We start from the raw sequence: 8,354 nt of genomic DNA, 5'->3' as shown, positions 1-8,354 counted from the left end.
TGTGATACCCATAACACAAATTGCACTTCAAGCAGAAGCAGCCGAAAACAACAGAGAAAAGCGGCAGAAAACAACAAAGTAAAGAGGCATGATTTCTCGGGGCAGTGCTTATTAATCCCTTTGAACAGACTAATACTACAAGCTTGGTCTTGCTGAGTCTTTGTTTAATTGTGTCAATGTTCATGTTGATATTCAAATTCACTGTCTATAAAAAGCTGCTTTTTGTGGGGCACAACTTTCAACTATTTCTTTTAGAACAGCATTTTACAACATGGTACTACTATGTTTTACAACATAGTACACTGAGTTGATCTCATTACTTGACTTGACTTAATTTCACAGACTTCGTGCTGTTACACATTCCTTGAGAATGCTTCACTGTATTGTTTTGCGATGTGGGTGTATGGCTAAGCCTCTTCGTATTCATGGAATATCAACTCGAAGTCTCAATTGTTTAATCCAGAACTCCACCGTTACAACACGGCTCCAACACATATATGAAAGTCAGTTGCGACTTGATGAAACATTCATGAGAAATAGATGTAACTGCGTTGAAACTCAAGCATAACCTAACACAATCCCAGATTAAAGTGATTTGAAACGTTAGGTGAAACTTTCCTGTCGAATACAGACTTTAACCTGCTTTTTTCTGCAAAACAAACCCTCAGAATTATCCCTTCATGACGCAGACCGCGCGGCTTTCTCTCAACCGTCAACTTCCGCTCATAACGTCCCCAATTAGAGTTATTCCCCTTGATACCAAAATTACTGTGAGCAGCGAGTTGCACTCAACTTGATAAAACGTAATGTCTCTGAACAACTGATTCCAATACACCGGGAGGACAAGCGTCGCTGTGATCAGTGTCTGTATCTAGAATCAACTACAACTAAAGTCACTCTTGTGAAAACATTACTGGAACTTTAATAACTATAGTCATTTGCAACACGAACTTGAATCTCCAATCTCTGGAGCTTGGAGTGAAGACTGTTATGTCTGAGTCTTCACTGATCCGAGCACCAATCGGACGTTCATTCATCAAGTTGATCACCTCTGCACATACTGTCAGGAATTCAGATGCAGATAATCGTTGGTTGTGGACAGCAAAATGAATAGCTCTCTTGGCACTCTTGACTAGTGCCTCTACTGCTCCTTGGTGCCAAGGAATGTCTGCAGGTCCAAAGAGCCATTGCAGACCATTTTCTGTACTTTGTCTTGTGACAGGACCTTTGTCAATCTTCTGCCATGCTTCTTTGAGTTCACTCTCCGCTCCAATCAGCTGTGCTCCTGGGTCACTGAATATTGGTTTTGGGCCAGCCTCTGTTGCTAACAAATCTGCTGAAGGCTAAGATGAATGAATATGTGTCGTAGCCAAACACACCTTCTAGGTGAACTGCTCTTGTAGCAAGGTTTGTGGAAATCACTCCATATGCCTTCCCACTTGAACGTTTTTAGACTTCACCTCGTATCTTGTATGGTCCAAACAAATCAACCATGACATGATTGAATGGAGTAGAAGGTTTCAACCTCGCTTCTGGAAGGAGGCCCATTTCCTGAGAGAGTAACGTTGGCTCCGTTAAGTTACACAACTCACAGTTTGTCTTCACACTCTTTGCCAGTTTGTCTCCATGAGGAACCCAAGAGTGTTGTCTGAATCTGTCAAGAGTAGCGTTTATTCCCCTGTGTCCTGCTTCATGAGCCTTCTTCATGTAGAGCCTTGTAACATAGTGACTTGCGGGTAGGAGTTTCTGTAGGCTCGAGTCTGATGTCATGGCGTTGAACCTTCTCATGCGTTCGCCGACAGTCCATATGTCATCAGCTCCTTTCACTGGATTCAACCTTGAGTAACGACCAGACTTGCCTTTTTGTAGATCTTCAAGGATTGTTGCTTGAACATCTTTCACGATTAACTTTTCTGCTTCACGGAGGTCTTTTGGGGTAACATTAATGTGATGGACACCTTTGAATGACTTGTACCGGAGTACATTCTTCACCCTAGCTATAGTCCAAGTAACTCTGTCGATGGAACTGAACTGGTTGTAGTCAATCAAAGACACATGTGTTAAAGCTGTTGTCGTTGAACAGACTCTCTTCTCATCTGGCACTGCGACACCAAACTTCAACCCCCAGTTCGTAATTGGTCTGTATCCACCTTTCTGAATCTGATGCGAGTTGATTTGGCAACCGAGCCCTTGTAAGCCAATCAGCAATGTTGTTTTCAACACTGATCCATGCCCAATTTGACATGTCAATATTCGAAGCAGCTTGAATTTCACCAATTCTCACACCTTCGTACACTTTGAATCTTGTACTGGTTTTGTTTATCATGTTCAAGACAGTCTCAGAATGCACTAAGTGAAGTGTCCTTTGAAAGTCATATCTCATTTCCTTTTTGATCACAGCACATACTCTCTTGGATAGGACTGCTCCATTGAGTTCCATCTGTGGTGTTGAGACCCTATTGATAGGTGCTATCCTTGACTTTGACATGATCAATCTCAACCAGTGAGAGTCCACAAAATGTTAGCAGCACATCCATGGCAATGTCGCTTCCATCGCTGAGTATGACAAGACTTGGCCTTCCAATTGCATCATCTGGGCGTAGACACCTGTCATACTTCACATTTTGTATTTCAAACATAGATTTGAAGAACTTGATCCACTCCACCTGGAGACTCTGAGGGAGTGCCTCATCCCATCTCAGCTGCAATATCCATGTTTCTCTCAAGTACATCTTTGCAAAAAGTGTAAATGGGCTTAAGAAACCCAGAGGATCATAGATGGTCATGACTTGTTCAAGGACCATTCTTCTTGTGAGTCTCTGTGGTATACCTCTTGGGACGTCTGTCTCTTCCAAGTAGGGACCAGTCCGTTGGCCTTTCTTCTTCTGTGAGAAGTTCAGTGTTACTTGAAATTCCATCAGATCTTCTCCAGGATTCCAACCCATGCCCAATACTCGTAGGTGCTTCATTGCTCCTTTGAGCAGCATTTTGGATTCAGGTTTTCCCTCTGGAGCTTCAAGATCCTCTGCTCGTCGACTGAAATGCCAACACTTGACTTGAAAACCACCTTTGCCCAGCATACTTTCCGCTTCCACTGATATCTGTTTTGCTTCTACAATATCTCTGAATGAATCAATGAGATCATCAACATATACTGAACAGCAAAAGAAACGCAAGTTTCGAAAAAATTAAATTTCATGAAGGTAAGCGTTCATGTTTATGGAACGTTTATGGGAAAGTGACGTCATGATCCCCGATGAGATTATGTCATGCAGTTTGACGTCCATACGAAACATTCGCACAAACACAACCACAGTGCAGCAAAACAATAATTTTAGCACGTGCATCGACGGTTCTGGGTGGAAAGCATGCATTTCACTCTGAGGTATCCTTTATAAAGGTTTGTGTCAAAAAAAGGTTCAGCATTGACGCTAGGAGGTGTACACGCCACACAAACGGTGCCTAGACTAACGACTGAGCAGAGGGGAATGGCCATTGGAAAGTTGCACGGAGGTAGCTCTGCAACCGCTGTAGCTAGACAATTGGGCTGTCATTTTACAACCATTACACAACTTGCTCAACGTCATCAGCAAACCGGGGTTGCTGCTGATAGTCCCTGTCCCGGACGGCAACGAGTGCAACTCATACGCAAGGTCGGTTCATCCGGGTCACTCATCTAATGAACCGAACTCAAGCAGCAACAGTAACAGCAGCCTTAGTTCTTGGGTCAAGGGGAGCAGTGTCCAGCGATACGATTAGGCGTCATCTTCGGGCTGCTGGAATCCACTGCCGAAGGCCATATGTGGGGCCAATTTTGGCAAAGGTGTCGATGGATTGTCTGGCTCAGAACAACATTAACATTTTGCCATGGCCATCTCTTTCCCGGATATGGCTCCCATTGAACATTCTGGGACGAAATTGGACGGAGGATTGGGGCAGGTAGACAGCCACTCACTCTAGTGAACGCAATGAGGCCACGTGGCACGGCCTGTGTGCAAGCTCAAGGTGGCTATACGCGCTACTAAAGAGATTGTCACTTTTCGCGTTCAGGGGTATCTCCATTTGACGGACTGTGATCAATTGGAACTTATTGCAATTCAATGTCAACAGCAACTTTTAGCTGTTAAATTGACAGTGTGTTCTATAGAATAAATGATTAGACATGATTTTGGTTGTCTTCTATTCAAAAACTTGACAAAAAGCCAGACTTGCGTTTCTTTTGCTGTTCAGTATAGCTTGACTTGAGAAGAAGTTCTGAGGTTCTTGGGCTTTCCTCCTTAAACATATCTGCAGTCTTGTACATGGCTTCTGTGCTTATCGCCGGAGCTGGTTTATCCCCCATGTTGACACGTTCAATGATGTATACATCTGGTTTCCGATCAGTTTCCAGACCTCTCCATAAGGAACGATGGCAATGCTGTTCAAGTGATTCCATGTAGATGGAGTTGAACATCTTCCTGATGTCTCCTACTACTGCAACGCCTTTATCTCGCCACCTTAGCAAAAGTCCAACGAGGTTGTTAAGGTAGCAGTCTGGGCTTTTGGCAAGACAGCTGTTGAGAGAGATGCCTTTTATGATTGGCTTGAATTAAACACCATCCGCACCGGAGTTGATTGTGACTTTGGGTTCACTACTGCTAAGTGATTGATATAAAACTTGGGTCCAGTCCAACTTTCTGACTCTTCTGTGGAAAGTTTTCTGGCTACACCTCTGTCCACTATATCTTTAATCTGTAGACTGTAGGCTGATGCCCACTGTGGATCAATCTTCAGTCTACGTTCAGTGTTCAGGAGGGTCTGGTAGGCTATGTTGTAGCTGTCTGGGAGTACTTGTGGATCTACAATCCAAGAGTAACTTGTAACCCAATGACTATGTTCCTTGTCATAGCGCAAATTTTCCCGGATCATCCTCAGTTCTTGTTCTTCTTTGAAGGAGTATGTGTGACCTACAGCCGGACATTTTCCACAACGGCATCCACCACAATGAGGAGTTACACCAACACACAGATTTTCTCCCATGATGAAATTGTTCACTTCTGTTTCCTTGGACAATGTGGGGACACTACTTGACACTTCACTTGCAGTCATGGAATGGGCAGCTTTATCTTTAACACTAGGATGTTTATTTGGTAAAGTGAATTCTGGATGAGAATACATGAGACTTGAATGAATTCTGTCAGTTGTCAGCAGGTCACTTTCATGGACGGTCTTGGCAAGACAGCTATCAATCACTGTTTATTCTTTGAGCTTAGGATGAGTTCCCTGTCAGCAGATTCCCAATTCACCTTTCATGATACTAAGGCTGTCACCAGCACTAGCAACTTCAGTTTTTGGATGGAGTCCAAAATAGTTACAACCGAACAAGATGTCAACTGTGTCGGAGCATCTTTGAAGTAGGTAGATGTTGTATTCTGGAAACAGTTCTGTCAGCACTTCAGTGTCTAGTTTACTGACTTTTCCTGTAATCTTTTCCATGCCACAAGCTGTGATTGAGACATTCTTGCCACTCTGTGTCTGTAGACATACTTCATACTGACATGTGTTGTAAGTCTTTTTCACATTTCCCACCGTTGTGGTATCTAGCGTAAACTGTTTCAGTTTGTTTGCTCGAAGACGATCTGCAGCTCTGTGTGTTATGTATGTTGTGTTGGATCCGCCATCGCAGAACACTGTTGCTTTCTTTCTCATTCCTAGTACATCAGCTTCCTGAATCGGATACAAAGAAAGTGCTGCAGTTGACACAGTATGACTTTCTACCATACTTTTCACTGTTTCAGGTGAGTTACTCTCTGAAGAGTGATTACCACTTTTACACAGCAGTCTGTGGTGACTGCTTCTCCTGCACACTGAGCATGGTCTCCTGTTGGGGCACATGGACTTTCTGTGATTCCCAAAACAGATGAAACATGCATTCACCTCCATTAGAAACTTCAGTCTGTCTGACAATGACTGCTTGATAAACTCATGACATTCCTCTGTGGTATGGTTTATGCCATTCCTTCTGTGATTAGGAAAGGCACATGAATAAAACTTCTTCTGTGGTCCTTTGTTCATGAGTTGTATAGACTCTTTACCTTCACCGTGATTAGTCACAGAGCTTCTGTTGCGATCCATGGTCCCGCCTCTGTACTGTTCACTCCAAGAACTTCTACCTTTCGGCTGGCTCTCAGCCATATCTCTCTCCCTCTCAAGGAACTTCATAAATGGTGTAAATGGCTTGATCTTCTTAGATGATGGTAAGTCATGATACCTTCTCATCCATTCAACCTTTACCTGAGGACTGAGGAACCCTGAGATTCTGCCTACATCCCTCATAGATAAAACATCCATCTGACCTAGTTCTTCAAGCTGACTGTAAGTGGCTTCAGTTTCATCAATGAGTTCTACCAAGCCCCTATAATCATCTTCTTTAAATAGTTTCAGTTTCTGCAAATTGTCAAAAGCAGCTTGAACACTTGAACTTGTGTCATCATAATATGCTTCAAGCTTTTGCCACATGATGCCATATGCTTCCGGCTTTGTAGCAAACACAGACTTTATTCGCTGTGCGCCTTCACCGTGAACTGACTGTTTGAGTTCATGAGCGAGAGCAGTTTTACTGTTGCATCCATGTTCAGCTAACTCTCTCCACACAGCTTTAAATTCAGGCCAATCTATTCTTTTACCAGAAAATGTTGGGAAAGTCAACTTTTTCATCTTGACATCACTCCTGGAGTAACTTTTGGTATGTGGTGTTCCTAACAGTGGTTACTGAGGTTCAAGGTTTGGGAAACTTGTGTTTGTTGGCGATGAAGAACTAGCCTGAGGAATTGTTTGTCTTTCAGGATTTTCTATCTTCACTTTACTTTCAAATGTTGGTTTAAGTTCTGTGTCAGTTGGTTGTGACTGAATGAATGTACTGGAACATGGGTTCTGTACAGATGTACTTGTAGCCTCAGCTATTGTAACATACACTTCTCTCTTCATTCTGTCTATAGAACTGTATATATTTTCCATAGTTCTCAGCTCTTTACAGAAATGTTCTGGTCCTAACAACTGCAACAGAGTTCCTAACTGGTTGTTCATGGAAACTAACAACTAATCAACTGTATCTCTGTCATACTGAAGAGTGTGAAAATCTGGATATGGTGATAGAAGATTACATTCCATTTCTTTTAGCAAGCTGCTAATTTTGTTCATATTCCTCTTCAGTGTGTCCTGCAAAGGTCCTGCATTCTTTTGGTTTAATGCCAATTGTTCAGCTGTTTTGATTTCTGAAAATTTGTTTCTGGCTTCTTCACATACTTTAGAAACATTGTCCCTGTATTCTACCTGATCTTCACCATCTGCTGTACTGTGTTCAGTCATATCCTCCCCTTCTATGGCCTGGGTATATTCACTATAAATGTCAAGAAAATCAATGTAGGCTTTCTCCAGTTCAATCATTAAATTGTGAAGAATTTCTTTGTCATGATTTCTCGGGGCAGTGCTTATTAATCTCTTTGAACAGACTAATACTACAAGCTTGGTCTTTCTAAGTCTTTGTTTAATTGTGTCAATGTTCATGTTGATGATATTCCAATTTCACTGTCTCTAAATAGCTGCTTTTTTGTGGGGCACAACTTTCAACTATTTCTTTTAGAACAGCATTTTGAATGATTTACAACATAGTACACTGAGTTGACCTCATTACATGACTTGACTTAATTTCACAGACTTCGTTATGTTACACATTCCTTTAGAAAGTTTCACTGTATTGTTTTGCGATGTGGGTGTATGGCTAAGCCTCTTCGTATTCATGGAATATCAAGTCTCAATTGTTTAATCCAGAACTCCACCGTTACAACACGGTTCCAACACGTAGATGAAAGTCAGTTGCGACTTGATGAAACATTCATGAGAAATAGATGTAACTGCGTTGAAACTCAGGCATAACCTAACACAATCCTAGATTAAAGTGATTTGAAACGTTAGGTGAAACTTTCCTGGCGAATACAGACTTTAACCTGCCTTTTTTCTGCAAAACAAACCTTCAGAATTATCACTTCATGATAAGCACTTTCTCTCAACCGTCAACTTCCGCTCATAACCTCCCAAATTAGAGTTATTCCCCTTGATACCAAAATTACTGTGAGCAGCGAGTTGCACTCAACTTGATAAAACTTAATGTCTCTGAACAACTGATTCCAATACAACCAGTATCAGTTAAATCATGTATTTTGGTCTGAACTTTGGGAACCCGTGAAGATCCGGGTTAGAATTGGTCATCAGTAACCATGTCGCAACAGGCGACTAACGGGATCGGGTAGTCAGGCTCGCTGACTTGGTTGACACATGTCATCGTATCCCTATTGCGTAGATCGATGATCATGATG

The 8,354-nt window shown here is 42.2% G+C and overlaps 1 long non-coding RNA gene across 1 annotated transcript; it reads left to right on the top strand.

Moving 5' to 3' along the window:
- The first annotated feature begins 286 nt into the window (after positions 1-286).
- LOC124262611 lies at positions 287-7,786 on the top strand. The gene is made up of 3 exons (XR_006894652.1): positions 287-347; positions 4,611-4,616; positions 7,726-7,786. It is a non-coding gene; the product is annotated as an uncharacterized LOC124262611 (long non-coding RNA).
- Positions 7,787-8,354: the final 568 nt, after the last annotated feature.

Source organism: Haliotis rubra, unplaced genomic scaffold (assembly GCF_003918875.1).
Source record: "Haliotis rubra isolate DU_JTF1 unplaced genomic scaffold, ASM391887v1 Scf847, whole genome shotgun sequence".
Lineage (NCBI taxonomy): Eukaryota > Metazoa > Mollusca > Gastropoda > Lepetellida > Haliotidae > Haliotis > Haliotis rubra.
Note: the sequence above shows the minus strand (reverse complement) of the source record. Positions and strands in the feature narration are given on the sequence as shown.